This window comes from Mytilus edulis, chromosome 3 (assembly GCF_963676685.1).
Source record: "Mytilus edulis chromosome 3, xbMytEdul2.2, whole genome shotgun sequence".
In the NCBI taxonomy this organism is placed as follows: Eukaryota; Metazoa; Mollusca; class Bivalvia; order Mytilida; family Mytilidae; genus Mytilus; species Mytilus edulis.
In genome coordinates, this window is record NC_092346.1 from 8519475 (window position 1) to 8537285 (window position 17811).

The following is a 17811-nucleotide window of genomic DNA, read 5'->3' on the forward strand; positions in this document are numbered from 1 at the left end:
TTCGTCTATAAACTACTGTTGACTTGTTAACTTTATTCAGCAACTGACAATTGATAAACATAAGATTGTGAATTTTAACTTATTAAAAATACCAGGCATATAGTGTTGTACGATAGAAGCACGTTTCGTTGTTTTTAAAGACTTGTCAGTTTCGACGTCACTCGAATTAAAACATTTTAAAGTCCTAATAAAGTACGAAGTTAAAACAAAATGGAGGACTAAAAATTCTGTCAGTTTTTGTTTTGTCAAGGTAGTAACCAAGCACTACATATTTATTTCAAAAATTAAAAGTTGATACAAAGCTTAAGACAAAAAGAAACATAAAAAACGAACTAGAAGTTACGAAAGACTATAGTTCTCGTACGCCTCTATCGAAATATATAAAAAAAAACTTTTTGAAGACGCGCATCAAATAATAGAAACGAAAAATATTTTTTGTAAACCATGTATTTAGAACGAATAGGGAAACAGGAATCGTCTAAATAAAGGCAATAAGCAGGACGGAAGAATGGGAATAGACTAGTTTCCTTCCTTTTCACACTAAAAGTGTGGAAGACGGGAGGTAAAACAAGAGAAATATTTATAATTTATTTATCGAAATCAGTTATGTACTGAAAAACTTCGGAAATTTATCTTAAAAGGACTTGACAGTCAGTGACGCAATTAAGGAAATACATACGGGAAAATCAAATAATACTTAATCACCATGGAGACCATTAACGTAGACATCCTTATGATTTCCGTAGGTGAACATTATGAGTACGGGCACTTTTAAATATGAAATTACTAATAACTAGGTCACAAGGGACAACATAGAATTAGAACAACTTACAAGGACATGCTGAGGAATATGCATGCCAAAATCGATTGTTTTATATGTTTTGAGGAAGCATTTCAATGTTTAAATGAAAATTAAGTTCTGATTATCAAACAAGGATGACGTATTGATGTATCCAAAATCTTTTTCATTCATAGAAGTTTTAATTGATTGACCAATTACAGCTCTATATATGAACTTAATTAACACCAATATGTTGTTAGATGAAACTTAATACGGAGCATTTATTCTGCTTTTCAAAAACGCATTTGCAAATCGCTGAAAAATATTCCTCCTGAATTATTGTAAACAATCATTCTGCAATGAGAATTATATCTTCATGTAAATTAGATACAACCATTCGGGCTAACGCCTTCAAAGTGTATCTTATACACGCTCATGAACTAGGAAGGTTCTATGTCTGTTTGTTTTGTTCATACATTGTTTTCAATATAATGACATTTTGCGCGACTGTCATACAAGAGGGGGTTTTAGCTAGCTTTAAAACTAGGATTAATTCGCCATTTTTTACAAAAGAAAATGTCTGAATCAAGTCAGGAATATGACAGTTGTGTATCCATTTGTTTGATGTATTTGAGCTTGACCTTTTGCCATTTAATTAGGGACTTTTCGTTTCCAATTTTCGTCGGCGTTCGGTAATTTTGTGATTTTACTTTTTTCGATAACTTGCATTGATTTGATGAATTTGTATTGTCGTTTTGAAATATACTCTTACTTTTTATTGTGAATTGCAAATAGACATCCTACACTTGTTTGTATATCTCTGATTTTTTTTTTGCAGTCTCTGTAGCTGATAATTAAACAGGAAACGCATATGACATATACACCCAGGGTAGAAACATCAATATTAATTTCAAGTATTACCGGAAATCGTCACTTTAGGGAATAAACAACAAGTCAACACAAAAAGCGATATTTAATCTGACTAACATGAGCCTTCGGTGTTGACTGTAAATATTTATTGTTTATTTTGCTCAATTTAATGGTTTAAATATTTACTGACATTAGATATTATTACACAGATTAGATTAAAATTGAATCCAGAAGTCAGTATAGCTTAGACTTTGTTTACTCCTAGTTAAGATTAAGTTGTCAAAATAATTTCTCACTGAAATGAAGGTCTGCAGTTTTTTTTCTTTGTACTAGTACTAGTAAATAGACAATGAAATATCAGTATGTAAATAGTTACATAAAACATTTTGATCTTCTGTCCCTTTTTAATAACTTGTATTCTTCGTACGTTGTACATACATGTATAGCCTGTTAATAATTATATTTTCATTTTGTAATAATATTTTTGCACTTTGAGAAATGTGTTCATTTACATAAGAGCACTTCTGACTATGTATTAATACCAACTTTTGATTACTTATATTCCTCGTACATTGTACTTTTTTTTCATACATATTCATCTACCTATCAATATGTCATCATGTCAACATAGATTTGTAATTTCATTTTTGAACATATATAGGGAAATAAATACATACGAAAGCACTGATTGTGTCTACTAATCCAATTTAATTTTATATAAATTGTATTTCTTAGTATTTCTATACATATATACTCGTACAAAAAGCATAAAACATGTAAAATATAATAATATGCAACATTCTTTTAACAATCAGTTGCTAAAGGCTCATTTGTTCTCAGTTTCACAGACCGTTTTTATATTTTTATTTTCTTTTTTGGAGAAATATTCGATAAATGACAAAAGCATTTTTTTAAAGAAAAAGACAATTCATAAACTACTTAAATTCCATCTATATTGGGACTTTTGTTCTATCTAGGTCACTAAACCCCCATCAATGGAATCTATTTTATATATATATATATAAAATCTTCTGCTGGAAAAGAAAATATTTACAGAATTTGATTGTCGACTGTCTATATCTATACATCATTTTTTTTCATAGTTTTAAAAGAAAAAGGTGTTCTTTTTATAGAACAAAAAATGCTTGAAAAGTAATATTGCTGTACACACTTATAATTAACTAATAAAGTCTGCATAAAGATAACGTCAGAGCACGCGAATAAAAGGCATTAAGGTACGTCAGGATTAATCTTGTCAACCACATCATTTTCGGAAAATGTTCTATCCAAGTATGGAAGTTGTTTTGTAATTATTCTATTTGCGCATGGTCTACCATTACATTGCCAGGTTGCGTTCTGTTGGTTTATTTGACATTTTAGATACTCTTTTCGTGTGAAAAAAATATAGCTCTTTTCAAACACCATTTATATCCTTTTAAGTCTTTATTGTCACCTTCTTTGAACGTAATGGCGTGTTTGATATTGAAATTAAACCTGATATACGTATTCTTACATTCTAAACCGTTTGCGTCAAAAGCTGTTGAAACAATTAGATGTATCTGCGTAGACAATGGAATACAAGTAGGCGAATGTGTTAATAATTCACTACAATATACAGGTGCCAAGGGACATAACTTACGCAAATATTGTTGATTAAACCTCTCTGGAGGACGCTTTAACGACACTTATAACAACCAAGACTATAATCGCAATGGATCAATGGAACATCGACATCTTCCAAGCTCTTACTCCTACGTGGAAGTTAACCAGATAACAATTAGAACTTATTCTTTCTATAATTAATCAATAACCAAATTAAATTAGGCCATGAGGCTTTTAAGATAGATTCAATGTACATTAAAAGGTATTGAGAGAAATATTACGTTTGCTACTTTATAAGTATATAGTGGCACACTTATTTCAGTGAAACATTAGGGGTTTCCCGATTTTATATGCGTTCAATGAATGCCTCAATTATAGATGCAGAGGGCTGAGGCTCTTACAATTCTTTTCTTTTCTTCATTCTTTATTCTTCATTTTTTAAAACCATTTCTCTTTTCTATATCTATTTTACCCATTATTCTCTAATTTCTATATATTGGCAAACCAACATTCTCTATTCCTTATTTTTTGGGGTTATATTTTTCTCTATTCTACATTTGTTTGCACCATTTTTATGTAGTTTTGGTCCATTTTTCCCCATTCTGTAAACCCCGTCCAGACCCTCAAATATATTCCTTTCTTGGACTACAGTTGTGAAGTCCAAGATAAAACAGGTGTAAATATAACAGATTAGTCTTTTGTAATCAGTAGAGAAACGGAGAATGCACGAAAAACAAACACTGCAAAAAATAAACAAAAAACAACCTAAGTTTTGATGTTGAGTATGAATACTTCCGGTATAAATCAAACAAATGAATTATTTGCGTGCGCACATGCAACGTGTACATGTTGATCAACACAACTTAGCATGTCCTTGACTAAGTTATAGACAACAACAATAACACAATGTAAATGATTATTTTTCTTTGACGGTTCTTTTTCATTTAATCCCTTATAAATCCGCATCCTCAACAATATGACAACATTCGGAGCATATAGGGTAAAGAATCCTGCCATGGTATAATTTTCAATTATGATTACATGTTTATTCTGTGGTTTGCCAGTTACTCAGAAGTCATTTGATAAAAAGATGTGGTCAACTCATATTTAAATGTGGTCTTAACTGTGAATATGATATGTATATGAGTGTTTTCCATAAAATAAAGTGCAATTACAAAGAAGTCTGGTTGATCGAAATACATAGTCAATTCATTTCTTAATGTGGTATCAGCTGTGAATATATAATATGTATGATTGTATTCCAAACATTTGATAGTTTCAACAAGAATGTTTGAAAAATGGTCTTTGAAACACTTGTGGAACAGGAAAGACTTACCCTTTGTGGACCACTTAAGTTCACCCTTCGTTTTCAGTTGGGTTTATTGTCCTCAATCTTCACTTTTTAAGTATTTGAGTATTTCATTGTGATTTTCAAACTTATTTCTCATGGTATTGTGGTGTTTTCTGTTTTCTTTGACTTAATCTAAAAATTTCATTTGTCATTTGTTTTTGTATTTTTAGGCATTCGAATGAATAAAACCAGGGGATTCCGATAATCCGACAAAAATTCCAAAACATGACAATCGACCATCCTTAACACCCGGCAACAAAGGTAAACCGAATAATGGCAATCTTTATATTCCGCTGATCTCTGATCGCTACGCTAACCTCTATATGCTATAGGCCACTAGAGGGTGCACAATTATTCGAGTAACATCTAAGGGAGCACTTTGGTGCAGGTTTTTGTTTTGTCGTCACGTTCCGTAAAGCACCACATGCCACGTGAATACCAAAACAATAGTCTTGGTATGGTATCTGCGTATAACAAACTAAAAAACATGATCGTATCGGCCCGTGTTTATCATTGGGATTTTATTGTGAAGCCATTTTGAAAAATATCGGCAGCCGTTGGACAACAAACACAAATTTTCTTTTAATATATAGATATAAGACGTCCATCCGTGTTAATCGATTATTCTACATCTTTCCCTCGAATAACTGCAAAACATCCAATTTAAAGATAGGGAAAAAACCTGTTATACAAAACTATAATGACATGTTTATATATGGCGTTACTTATGGTTGACGTGACGCATAGAACATAGAAGACATAACCTAATGTAAAAGTATCATACAGTGTAGCTAATGCTGTAACCTTCAAGCGAAATGAGGCCCCTCATGGGGGGGGGGGGGGTCCTAGTAATCACATAATCACCATTTTTTTGCCAATATAATCACATAATCATTAAATATTTGCTTATCTTTAGTAATCAAATAATCATAAACTAAAAATACAGTCCTAGGTAATCAAATAATCATGAAATATTTGGCTTAATAATCAAATAATCATTAAAAAAACGGCCAAGTAATCACATAATCAAAAACCCCATGAGGGCCCTCCGAAATTAAAATAAGAATCTAAAGATTCATATGAAACATAAAGAATTACGTATATTCTCAAATTGCTTCTAGCTAATAGTTGGCAAAGATTGTCTGATAATTACTTCTAAGACAATGCGTAGGTGTGGGTGGAGAAATTTAACATTTAAACTTCGAACAACATATTGGTATATATCAGGTGCATACACATGGTGTCAGAATACAAATTATATACAAATTATAGTCATTCACAAAGAAGGCTGGAAAAGTTTACCGAATAGAATGTGTTACAAGGACAGTTACAACCACAGGCCCTTGTCTCAGAAGATAAATTTCCTATATACCTTAATATAACATTAAGGTAGAAAGGAATTTCTTTCTGAGACCAGCACATGTACAGTCAACGTTATATTAGATTGAGACAATTTATATATATGACACAAACGTATCTAATAAAAGTACACTAAATTAAAATGGCAGTCATTAAAAAGATCAAGACACTTTCAATTGTATAAAACTATATAAGCTAACTGAAGAAAAAACACCCACACGTAGTCTAGTACAAAGTAGGGTCCCTATTATATTATTAATATAGTCTTTCACTGAATATGGTTGAACCTAGAGGGTACCCAGTATATTGGACCCACGCACTCTCACTGGCGGGTACAACCCTCTCACAATCTCCTACAAGCGACGTCTGCAATTGTGCAGGCTCTACAAATACCAAATTCTTTGTTGAAGAAGGTCACGATTCTTGCACTTAAAACCACCTTAATTATCGTTCCTTAAAAGTAGACCCATTTGTGACAAATGCTGGGACTAACTTTTCAATGCTATACACCCCTCCAACTTTTCTGAGAAATATAAAATAGAAGGTGTGTATGATTGCCAATGAGACAACTCCAAACAAGAAACCAAATGACACAGAAATTAACAACTATAGGTCACAATACGGCCTTCATTAATGAGCAAAGCCTATACCGCATATCATAGTCAGCTATAAAAAGGCCCCGAAATGACCAAAGTAGAACAATCCAAAAGAGAAAAATTAATTCTTTCCTACCCATCTCTTTTGTAATTGTGTGCCCCTTACTTCATGTTCATTGCGTTTACATAGAAGTCTTAGTATACCAAAAAGACACGGTTAAATGAATTGCCTAAATAAAAAAAACAACTCATTTATTCGTCCATCTAACATAAAATTTGCCTAACTGTAACTATTATAATTTATCGCGAGATCAAACGAGGCTGTAGAACAAGTTCGAATTATACGATTACGAAGGAATCAAATGCGTAAGTGTGTATAGTTAAAAGATTATCTGATACAGATGTCTGAACAAGATAATTCTATAAAAGAATTGTTTAATGATCGTTAATAAAACTAGAATGTCAAGCTTTCGTTTATAAGTAAAAGAAATCAATATGACAAAATGTGTTGCTTTTCAGTTGATAAATAAATATGAAATATATATTGGTGTCAGTGGCGGATCCAGAGGGGGCTCCGGGGGTTGGAACCCCCCTTTTTTGGCCGATCAATGCATTTGAATGGGAGCATATAGTTGGAACCCCCCATTTACTCTGGGTTGGGAACCCCTCCTTTTTAAAATGGCTGGATCCGCCACTGGGTGTTCAACAATTTCCCAGGTCCTGTAAGAAAAGTTTTTGCTAAACCTTATGAATCATTGTTTTATATTCTTTTTCAAACTGGTACCGACTGGTTATTTAAGAAGCATTCTTTTTCAAACTGGTACCGTCTGGTTATTTAAGAAGCATTCTTTTTCAAACTGGTACCGTCTGGTTATTTAAGAAGCATTCTTGTTCGCATTGAGTGGTAACGTGGCAGCGAATTGTATGGTGTGGTATTGAGGACACACTTAACAATACGCATATGTCTGACCGATATCGCATTAAAGTAAAGCTATTTATCAAAATCATTGTAAATGTGCATTATCAAAGCGGAAATAACAAACAATCCTCATAAAATATGTACCTTTTTAATATGCGTAGCTACGACAATAGAATAAGTACATTGTCTCATATGTAGTCTAAAAATGAGAACGAATCAATGATTTAAACGTCTGTATGTTTTATGGGTAAATTACTGATATTCTCAAATATCAAACATCGCTCGAAATCATTTGAAATTGTTTTAATGATATCACGACCAACATTAAACTGGGGATGCATGGGGGTTAACGAAAAAAAAATATTTGGAAATAAATATATGAAATAGAGAAAAAAGGACCCAAAATAAGAATAGGGATAATGGGTTGCAAAAACATGACAAATAGAGAATAATTTGGGTGCTGAATTATTAGGAATATATAGAGTATCCTGAACAAACAATATAAAGATATGAGAGAAATTACTTTATTAATTTTTATATAAATAAAGAACCCCGACCCATCCAGACCCTCGTACATAAAAGATTCATACATCATGACATTTAGATAGAAAAAAAAGTATTTTTTAGCAACATGAGCTAGTCAATGTCAATCTAAGCTGATCCGAAGCAGATTATACTTCCTTTCCGGTATGGTGGAGCTGTTGTCTCATTCTGCCTTTTCTTCGTTTCCCTTTGGCTACAGTGTCGTCTGTTTTTGTAGATTTATTGTTATTCGTTGTCCCCTTGATATATTGTTTCCCCTTTTCAAAACCAACGCTTCAATATTATTATATCAAAATTATAATAAACTGTTTATTATCAGAAACAGCTCTCTGACGTAACCGACAAATCTGATTGAAATACAGGATTCTGCATTCATGCTTCGATTACAAGGCCGTAAGCAAAGCGAAAAACCAGGAGCTGTATATGAATCAGATTGGTATCCGAATGGATAAACATGCTCTCTCATAAACCACCTGTGAACCTTTTGTAGTTCGGTTGCTGTTTCGTTGAAATATATCCCACTTGTCTTTTTTATATATGTGGTAGTAAAATCTTGTACTATATACAACGGGTAAAACGAAGAAAAAAGCATCATAATTTTATCCATATCTGAAAATAACACAGAGTTTATACACTTTTGATATGTTCTACGCTCTTTGCTGGATACATTTCATCAAGAACGCTGAAACCCAAAGATGTATAAAACTGAGGAGCATGATATTTATTACTAAAATATCCCTTAATTTAATAGCCAAATCCATTTACTTTGACCGAGGAAAATGAAAATATTTCCATCATTTCCGTCTGTACAAGTAATCTATACATTTACAACCATTCACAACAACATTCAACCAACTTTATCTCGGGGAAATTTAAAGCTAGAAATGGGACAATATCCCTAATGCGCCACCAATTGAGGAATGTAAAATGTTTGTAAAGTTTATTTGTAAACCATAAAATCACTGTGTGATGGACATGTTTCAATTTTTAACAAATGACTGAGCTTAATCATTTGTGTTTATATCTGGAAAGTATAGGACCATAGAATAAACGTGTAATAACTATGCCGTTATTATATGTATTCAAAGTATTAAATGTTCAAAGAAATTATTGTGAGAAAAATGGGACTTTTTACCATGAAGAGCCGCATCCCGACAGGATTTTCGGGGTATGCTAATTTACGGAAAAATATAATGAATCACACTTAGTACCCCGAAAATTTAACCACATATGTGAAAATGTCTCAGCTTCGAACGAGCCATCATACATATCAAGATTTACGATATGGACTGAGCAACAAAAGAAAACGTTAACATTACCGCCTATGGAGAAACAATTGCGCATATTGCCCCAAATGAGATTGTGTTTATTTAAATTCAGTCCACGAAGTAAAGGTGTACACTAAGTTTTATAAAAATCCGAAACATCCTTTTATGTAGGGTAAATTAACGTATATATCACTTTGGCGGATATATATATAGAATACGTATTAATATTCTATATATCGTGTTATCAGCGCTAAAAATAAGAATTTTATTTTTATTTAAATTCAGCCCAAGGAGTTAGGTTGTATGCCTGATAAAAATCCAAAATATCATATGTGTTGTGTTCTTTCATAGATACAAAGATTTGATTAGTAAATTTGGCTATACCTGTAGAAAGCTTATTAAAAATGGTATTTCACATCCTAAATTTTATGGTAATATTGTACTTAAAGCGAGGAAATCACTATGTGATCCTTGTAAACTCATCGAACCTTTAAACAAACTTATAAGTAAGGGTTATCGTACCAATATTGTAATAAGATCTCTGAATATAGTTCACATTGGCACTAATATTGATATTGTCATTAGCAAATTAAAACATAACTAAATTTCAATATCTTTTGAGGCGAGATGTATAGAGACACAGACACGTTAACTTTTATTTCTATAGAAGTCGCTCTTCACTATACTACTACCTGTCGATACATTTATTTTTGGCATTGCACAAGTCATGTCTTCTTTGACTATTAATGACGTTAAAATACTAAATCCCTGTGATGTGTTTTAGTCGATTTTAGTCTCTGATGCATGATTTTTTTTTATTATTTATTGGTTTTGGCTTTTAACTAGCTGTCAGTAACTGCGAGTACTCTCAAATCGTATTTTCTTGTTAATTCGACCTGTTGATACTGTTTATAATGCTTTTTTGTTATTTTTTATTTATATGGATCTTGTCTGTACACCAGCTTTCATTATTGGTAATATCAATCTAATTAAAAACCGATCTCTCATCGCTCCTGTTTCTGATATGTCGCGTGGGACCACGCGACATATCAGAAACAGGATCGATGAGAGATCGGTTTTTAATTAGATTGTGGTAATATCTTCAATTTTTCACTTATTCTTACAACATTTGTATAAACTTCAAGATTATAAAAAAACGGTTTTTTTCTAAAGTGAACATTGATTGGTTAAATATTTCTCAGTCATGTCCTGTGTTTGAATTTGTTTGTTAGCTTTTTGGTCATGAATGTTTGTCTCTAATATTTAATTAACTGTGCATTTGTATTCAGATATCGCAGATCAAATTTATTCGTTCATTGTTTAATCATACGTTTTTTGATTGAGTTAAGTCTGCCAATTGATATTTTATCGTATGTTTTTCTTTGTTGTGATGTTATGCTATTGTTTCAGAAAAAGGGAGAAGGTTTGGATCCATTAAAACGTTTAATCCCGCTGCAAATGTTTGCACCTGTCCTAAGTCAGGAATTTGATGTACAGTAGTTGTCGTTTGTTTATGTAATATATACGTGTTTCTCGTTTCTCGTTTTGTTTATATAGATTAGACCGTTGGTTTTCCCGTTTGAATGGTTTTACACTAGTAATTTTGGGGCTCTTTATAGCTTGTTGTTCGGTGTGAGCCAAGGCTCCGTGTTGAAGGCCGTACTTTAACCTATAATGGTGTACTTTTTAAATTGTTATTTGTATGGAGAGTTGTCTCATTGGCACTCACACCACATCTTCCTATATCTATGTAGGATAAATTTGAGTATCTATCTTCTTAATGTAGAGGAGACCTTATAAATATTCTGTATTGGGTTATCGCGTCTGGTTTTATTTATAAAAAGATGATGTGTTATGATTACCAATGAAAAAACTCTCCACAAGAAACAAAATGACACAGAAATAAAAACTATAGGTCACCGTACGGCGGTTTGGGTCTTTGACCGGCTGGTACTTGTTGCTGCTAACAGCCCATACTATTGAATTTAAACGGACTTGTGTTTATGTAGGATATTATAATTATTTATAGAAAAATGAATACTGTTAATATAGATAAACGAGAGACGAAAGATACCAAAGGAAAATTCAAGCTCATAAGTCGAAAAAAAAACTGTCAATGCCATGACTACACAAAAGAAAAAAAAATGACAAAATGCATTACACAAAACCAAACCAAGATCGCAATATAAGACAATAAAACATTTCCCCGACTATATTGAAGTATCTAATATATAAAACAGCAACAACATCCACTAGAAAACATGCTTCTAGATTTTTTACACCACATACTATCATACTTTGACAATTATGCCATGATGGGGTTAGTGATTTTTTTTACTTGTAAACGTTGTGTAACAACTATATTGGATTTGATTTTATCGTTAACTCGAACAAGGCAAGCTCCGTGTCTCTCTTTCTCCCAAGCGAGGTTACTACAGCCATCGAAAGGCAGCGAAATAAAACAATTGAATTATAAGGGTTATGATAGCCCGTCCTTTTAGGAATAGATCAATAAAAATAATCAAATTGAGAATGGAAATGGGGAATGTGCCAAAGAGCCAATACATCGACCAAAGAGCAGAACACAGCACAAGGCCCAGGAGCGAATCCAACCATTTTTAAAATAGGAGTGCGCGGAGTTCCCAACCCAGGAGAACTATATATCCCCATTCAAATGAATTGATCGTCCACAAAAAGGGGTGTTTCCTATCCCGGAATCCCCCCCCCCCCCCTGCACCAGCCACTGAGACCACCAATGGATCTGCAACACAGAGAAGAGAGATCATATCGCTAGCACTAAATGACTGAATACACAAAACATTTTTTTCAGGATTTGTAAATATCAAAGATACTGCTTAGCATTTGAAAAAAAATTATATCCTTAAAGGTTATAAAATGAAAACATAGAACTCTGGAGCATACTATCAAAATGTCAACGGTTATATTTATGGAGATAAAAAAGTTACAACGATTTTACATACATGGAATGTGACATTAGTTGACAATGATAAAACTGAAACATAAAAATAATTTACATTCTTATGCATAAAACACTTGTTTTAACATTTTTGTTTACAAAACATTTGTGCTGATTGATAGTGTAGGTGGTTTGTACAAATATATGTTTTCCCAATAGTACAATGTAAATCTAATCTAAGTTATATTAAAATTAAATTAAATTTGCATAGACATCATATTGACACGTTATTTGTATGCATATAGTGTTTCATTTTGCATATTTGAACCCAAGTTTTTTTGGGTTTTTTTGATAAATAGAAATTTATTCATAACCCTTATGACACGTTATTAATATTACCTATTACAACTTGTGAATATTGAATAAATCTACTGAATTGGAAATAATATCTTTTGTACCTTTTGTTTATCAAAAAAGAGTTGTAGTGGAATTTTGCTGAAGGTCAGAAATTATACCTTACAACACCAGGACCCAACACATCGCGTTTTTTGCAATCAAAACAGAACAGGACATAAAATAGAGAATGGAAATGGGGAATGTGTCAAAGAGACAACAACCCGACCATAGAGCAGACAACAGCAGAAGGTCGCCAACAGGTCTTCAATGCAGCGAGACATTCCTGTACCCGGAGGCGTCCTTCAGCTAGCCCCTAAACAAATATATATATATATACTAGTTCAGTGATAATGAACGCTATTATAGCATATAATGTGGCTCAGATTAAGTGTTTGTCTTCTTTGCGAATCCTTTATAGTTTTCCAAGGTTTCTCTAGCAAGCTAGTCAGTATTTCTATTCAGTTGCGATGTCTTCTATAGGTAACCACCAACAATTTAGAAAAAAGTCCCTTACACTTCGCATTATGAAGTATTTATTTAATAATGTATAATTACTTGCCTGGAAGATCAAAACCCAAAACACCTTCCAGTCAATAAACACTTATTTCTATGATGCATGATATGAAAGTCTGACATTGTCAAAGAGCATTTATTGTATTTTCATTAAACGTTTTTCTACGAACTTTAATTTTGTTTTATGGAGCGACTGAGTCCCTGTAGGTTCCTAACACCGAATGTTACGAATGCCCATGTTCTGTATTTCAGGAATATAAGTATTTTCTGACAACGCAGAGCGAAACATGTCCAGTGGTTGTCACAGGTTCCTGTTTTCCGCAAATTGTTTTGTTATGAACTAGACCATTAATTTTCTCAAAAGAATTATTTTATATATTTTATGTTTGAGTCTATTATAGCCGACACTGAGGTATGGTATTTTCTTATCGTTGAATGCCCTACCATTTAATATAAATACTTACATTCACTTCATTTGAATTTTGTGGATTGTTGTCTCATTGGAAATCATACCGCATCTCCTTATTTTTATATCTATTTATATTTTTTTTTATATAAACCACATAAGTTGCACCTAAGACAGGACCAGTAAATGGGTTAATTACAAAAAAAATAAGAGAAATTATATTATAGTACTTGCAACTCAGCAACATTGCAATATAACTTACAATTTATCTTGATCGTCTGATGTTTTCAGAAAAGAGCCAATAAAAAACCAAACAAACAAACAAAAAACAAAACAATAAAAAAAAAAATTTGAATAAATTTGTAGCTATATACAAAATAAAATTATGTCTGACATCTAGAAATTTATTCATATAATTACCTAAATGTGTCAGTACAGACAGATTTTAATTAGTGAATAACCATATAGATAATGTCTCATTTGAGAGATCTGTAAGACTATGATGTCATTTGTTCAACGCTTTGGGCTTTTATTTTTGCTATTTGATAAGGGACTTTCCAATATGCATTTTTCTTGAATATGCATTTTACTTGAAAATTTTGATGTTCGGTTTATTTGTTATTTACCTTTTCAATAATTGTATCCCTATTAAATCCTCAGATTAAATCATCATTGTGTGCTTAATAACTTATCATAAATGTAATTAATCTTCAACAAAATTCTTAATAACTTTTTCGATATGATATACCGACCAACCTTATTAATACTATTAAGTGACAATTCCTTTCAGTTGTAAAGTTATTTCTGAAAATTATTATACAGTATTGGTTTTACTCATTTTTGAAGGTCGTACAGTACCCTGGTATTGTTTACATCCATGCCGCCATCTGAACTCTAGAGAATAGAATTCTCATTGGCAAGCATACCACATCTCCTTTATATGTTTATATCATATATATGTTTTGTGGTTTGTCTTTATCAATTTTTCTCTACATAATTAAATGATATTTGGTATGCATATTAGGGAATAGTTAACCACATAACGGAGAAACTAGTGGTTATTGTAATGTTTAGATGGATAAATTTGCAATTATCTCAATTATTTACACACATCGATGGTTCTACGTCCTGTTTATAAAATTAATTCAATGACCAATGGTCATTCAAAAACCTAGTTGATCTTAGTATTTTTGTCGTTTTACTTCAGGTCATGGCATTTTCTAAGATGGGTCGTAGGCATCTTATAAATCCCCCTTTTATTCAATTTGGTAAAATTTTGATTGAAAATAACAGCATTATTATAAAATATAACATGATTAATTATTTACAGTGGGAAGGAAACACGTGAAACGTACGCTTCTATTCCACGCTCATACGTAATGGTTTTAGTGTTAGCAAAACTATATGTACTTTAAAAAGTCATACAAGGACAAAACAGGTGAATATATAGAATGTTCTGATTTGCATTTGAAAACACCTGCGAATATATAGCTTTATTAGATAACATATATTAAAGTAATCCTGATTATGCAAATTATCAACCACTTTTAATTCCTGAATTCGAGCTTTTGACAGTATAGCTAATGACTTTATAAAGCAACCTTTAGAATTGTGAAAAAGAAGTCCATATCCATCAAAGGTTACATTACCATTTATAACTATGTGTGTTATTCTGTGAAATTCTGCTTGACTTTTAGGTTGAGCCGGATGCAGTTTTATTCTCTCCATATACATTGACTGACGCACATATTTTAAATCTTTCTTTTCTAAATTTTCTTCTTCAATTTTGAAGAGCTCTGAATTTTTTTTATTTTTGAAGGTCGCTCTGGCAACATATCGGTTGCTTTTCTTTTGCACACAGTTCTCAAAATTTGACGTTCTTATTTCTGGACTTTTGTTTCATGACATATAATCTAATTTTCCAATCAAAATAATTGTACAAGATTCATCTGTGAATAACCTAGCACAACACGACTTAACTGTACATCTCCACCTTATTTCTCCAGTTTTCCTTAACTGTTACATCTCCACCTTATTTCTCCAGTTTTCTGTACAAATGACTGACGGAATTTTGTGTTCTTCAACAATGATGACCGGTTTTTCCTGTATCAGATTCTATTTTCTTGAATGGTATATCAGACATTCTTGACTCGTGAAAAAATATTCTATTACTAAACAATTTATTTTTTGGCGAGTTTTCTTAAATTTGATGTGTGTTCAATTAAATCTGAAGTGGAAATTTTAATAATAGTACATGTATGATAGGTAAAACATGTACAGGTATGATATAAGTAAAAACATTTACAGGTAAATGTGGCGCAAATTCATTTCTTTTATTGGCACAATTAATACCATCAAAATAAAAGAGAGTGGCGCAATTAATACCTTTTCAAAACTGCAATTGGCGCAAATTGATTCTGCCCGTTTTATGTGTGTATTTGTAGTTCTTCACTTTCTGTATCATATATGTTTGTATTTATGTTTGCATGAACCGAATGGCTATATTTTGCAAAATAAAATTATTACTAGTATACAAATTATTGCACAAATATTTAATAAAGTGATGATTAATTTAGTCATCAACTAATAAACCGGACATCATAAATTAAGAAAACGGAAAGCCATGGTGTAAATAGTTTCTGGGGATAATGTGGTTTTAAAAATTTTAATTTTCAAACACTTTTAAAACCATTTAAATTAAGTGCATCATTATGTCTGTATTCAATCATCATAAACGTCTGTGTGAACATATTTGCGGTAAAACTGGTTATGGTAATAATTGACAATCAGGTTGTTATTAAAAATATGTGTTCTGATTGAAAATGAATTATTATTTTCTTAATAATTTGTATAAAACTCAAGATTGCATGTTACTTCTAAAAGCATTAAAAAGCATATACATTTTTTTGTAAAAGTTCATAAGTTTTTATTAATGCTTTCAAATCTTCTGTCTGAATAAACGCGCCAACATATACAATTTCATTAGTTGGCGACCTTAGATATTCAGGTTGATCATTTATTTACGTCTGTTGCTCGCTCTAAAGAGCCTGTGTCGCTCACCTTGGTCTATGTGAATATTAAACAAAGCTAGCAGATGGATTCATGACAAAATTGTGTTTTGGTGATGGTGATGTGTTTGTACATCTTACTTAACTTAACATTCTTGCTGCTTACAATTATCTCTATCTATAATGAACTTGGCCCAGTAGTTTCAGTGGAAAATGTAAGTAAACTAGATACCCTAAGGAACATTCAGTTAAAGTTTGGAAGTATTTGGCCTAGTAGTTTCAGAGGAGAAGATTCTTGAAAAACTGCATTTTACCCTGTGTTCAATTTTTAGCCATGACGGCCATGTTTTTTGACGAAATAGAAAATAAAACACAAACTTTATTTTATACACCCTACTGATCATTCAGTTGAAGTTTGGTTGAATTTGGTTGGGTAGTTATAGAGGAGAAGATTTTTTAAAGTTAGCAAATATGATGAACAAATTGTGAAAAATTGTCATTAAAGGACAATAACCCCTTAAGGGGTCAATTGACAATTTTGGTCATATTAACTTATTTGTAGATCTTACTTTGCTGATCATTTTTGGTGTTTACAGTTTATCTTTATCTATAATAATATTCAAGATAATGACCAAAAACCTCAAAATTTCCTTAAAATTACCAATTAAGTGGCAGCAACCCAACAATGGGTTGTTTGATTCATCTGAAAATTTCAGGGCTGATAGATCTTGATCTAATGAACATTTTTACCCACATGTCAGATTTGCTCTAAATGCTTTAGTTTTTGAGATATAAGCCAAAAACTGCATTTGACCCCTATGTTCTATTTTTAGCAATGGCGACCATGTTTGTTGATAGATTAAAACCCTAAGGAACACTCAGTTAAATTTTGGAAGTATTTGGCCTAGTAGTTTCAGAGGAGAAGATTCTTGAAATAGTTTACGACGACAGACGACGACGGACGACAACGGACGCCAAGTGATGGCATAAGCTCACTTGGCCCTTCGGGCCAGGTGAGCTAAAAAGAACATGTGGTATGATTGCCAATGAGACAACTGTCCACAAGAGACCAAAAATGACAGACATTAACAACTATAGGTCACCATACGGCCTTCAACAATGAGCAAAGCCCATACCGCATAGTCAGCTATAAAAGGCCCCGATAAGACAATGTAAAACAATTCAAACGAGAAAACTAACGGCCTTATTTATATAAAAAATGAATGAAAAACAAATTTTTAACACATAAACAAACGACAACTACTGAATTACAGGCTCCTGA